At 41.9% G+C, this 2,592-nt stretch overlaps 1 protein-coding gene across 1 annotated transcript in view; it reads right to left on the bottom strand.

Annotated features, from left to right (window-relative positions):
- Positions 1-2,592, bottom strand: part of NEGR1 (neuronal growth regulator 1) — an 811,656-nt gene that overhangs the window by 214,044 nt on the left and 595,020 nt on the right. The window lies entirely within an intron of this gene.

Genomic DNA, 2,592 nt, shown 5'->3' with positions numbered 1-2,592 from the left:
AGTCACAGTTTTATCTAGGGGTGGACCTGTGAACATGACTTTTCTGAGGACAAAGGTATTCAGAAGTTAATAGGCAAAGTTCAAAATGAAGAAGCCAGGTAAGAGACCAGATAAGGGATGAAATTATGAACTTGGTGTAACCAGGCCCTTCACATAGAATTGCTGTTGTTTTGGACACCCAGATCCACCTGATGGAGCAGACAGCCTCTTCTAGTGTGGTAGAAGATGGTGTCAATCACACAAATCCCCAAACATTCCCCCTTTTCCTCCCCGATCTGACCCAAAAGTTTCCCATGGAAGTTCTTACAGTGATGTGAAGTCTATTAACAAGTCTACAGAACACAGTACCAAGCAGTCAAAGTACATTCCTGTGACCTGTTTGGGCAGGAGAGCCCTAACGTTTCACTCCACATGTGTTTTCAGTGATGGTGAAGGTATTGGTGATACCGTGACTGCAGGAGTATCTTCGGCCAGAAAACAATGAACTATTAGAAAATTGGTTTTAGAATTTGAGAGTACATTTCAAAGTCAAGCAACAAAGGTTGCATTGGGTACATTTTCACTGACTTTTCAGTTGTACTAGGCTAATTTCTATGAAAGATACCCTATTACTGTGTTTCCCTAAAAATAAGACCTACCCCCAAAATAAGCCCTAGCAGAATTTCTATGCATTAGTTAAGTATAAGCCGTATCCCGATAATAAGACCTAATGATGTATTTCGGTGTAGAGCAGTAAGGTAAATTGGAATACCCTTTATCTGCCACAGCTCCTTTCTTTGAGCTGTTGGCACTTATGCGGGTGTGTGGGGTAACTGCGGTGGCAGGCATCCTATTGTGCATGTGTGAACAGCTAGGGGAAAGGAGTTCACGCATCACAAGAGTCAGCCCCACTAACAAGGTCGGCTCCCCCTGTCAGGTTCCAGAAGAAGATGACTTAACTGTATTTGAATAAATGTAGATTGTTGTATTATACTTAATAAAAATAAGACATCCCCTGAAAATAAGCCCTAATGTGTCTTCTTGAGAAAAAATAAATATAAGACAGTGTCTTATTTTTGGTGAAAGACAGTGTATGTATTGACTCTATGTGTTTCCAAGATCTACTTTTTGGAAGCAGGATGGAGAGGGAGAGAATCAGCCTTAAAGGAAGAGAAAGGAGGACAGTGTTATTCTGGAAGCTCTCACTACCGGGATCATATTCCAAACACGATACACAATATGCAATTTGTAAACTCCGGCTTCTTCAAATTCAGCCTCAGAAATATTCTAATCTTCCTAAATCCAGTAAGACCATGCAAACCATCCAGACTCATTTGGTGATGAATGGAATTATCCTTCAGGACGGATAATTGATGTGATTTGGAATCATAGTCAATATAAGTCATTCATTAGCGTTCCTCACGGATTTCACCAAAACTGAATCAAATTTAAATGAATAATAAAAATTGATGACGGTTTTTATTACTTAGAAGAAAATATGACCTAAACTTCTTGGGAAAACCATTACACTGCCACAGAGAAACAGACCCAAAGCAGTGGACGGAGCATCTCTTGCCCAGTTCAGAGGTTTCCCTTGGGGCTGGAATTTTCTTCCCTACATAGCCACCGGGACAACTTCACATCTTTTTCAAGCCCCACTTCAAACACCACCTTCTCTCTGATTCCTACACTAAAAACTCTATTAAGAACACAATTCCCAGCTCAGCGTCTGTGGCTCAAGCGGCTAAGGCACCAGCCACATACAACCTGAGCTGGCAGTTTGAAGTCAGCCCGGCCCACCAAACAACAATGACAGCTGCCTGTAGTCTCAGCGACTTGGTAGGTGGAGGCAGGAGAATCGCTTTTAGTCCAGGAGTTGGAGGTTACAGTGAGCTGTAGTGCCATGACCCTCTACTCAGGGCAACTCTGTCTCAAAATAAAAAAAAAAAAAAAGAAAAAAAGAGCACAATTCCCAGCACCCAGTCTGTCTTTTTACCTTCTCTACTCCTTCCTTTTCCTGTAGTGCTTAGTGTTATCTAATATATCGTGTACTTCAGTTTCATTTTGTTTTTAATGCCAATTGTCTACAGTCTGTCTTCTGCTAAAGTGAAAGCCCCATGAAGGCAGGGTCTGTTTTTCTGAATCGTGTATCCCCAAGATGCTGAGATGATGTCTGGGAGGTGAGAACTCAATACACATACAGCTATTGAATGATTATAATCAGTGAGAGATCTTGCGAGAGGTGATCTTGGGAGAGGTCTTCAATACACGTGGTTCAGCTTCTACATCATTTAAATGAAAATGATATCAGCTGTGGTGAGGATTAAGTGAGGCGGTGTCAAAGTGTGTAACACCAAGCCTGGCACATCCTTGTGAAGTAACCGTCCTTGTTACCAACACTGAGGGGGCCTTCCCTGCCACTAGAAGTCCTGTGTTCCTTCCACTTCTATAGAGAGCCTTCTTTAGGGGCTTATTACAATCACTCCCCCAGACTACTATCTGTTCATATATTGCAAATTAAGGATTCTGAAGTCTGCTGGGAAGAACTATTTTTTCCCCTCACACAATTTCTCTCTTTAGTCATTTTCCTACGGGCTGTCCTCGTACCACTTA

The sequence above is a fragment of the Otolemur garnettii genome, unplaced genomic scaffold (assembly GCF_000181295.1).
Source record: "Otolemur garnettii isolate 467f Iridium unplaced genomic scaffold, OtoGar3 scaffold00010, whole genome shotgun sequence".
NCBI classification, from domain to species: domain Eukaryota; kingdom Metazoa; phylum Chordata; class Mammalia; order Primates; family Galagidae; genus Otolemur; species Otolemur garnettii.
Note: the sequence above shows the minus strand (reverse complement) of the source record. Positions and strands in the feature narration are given on the sequence as shown.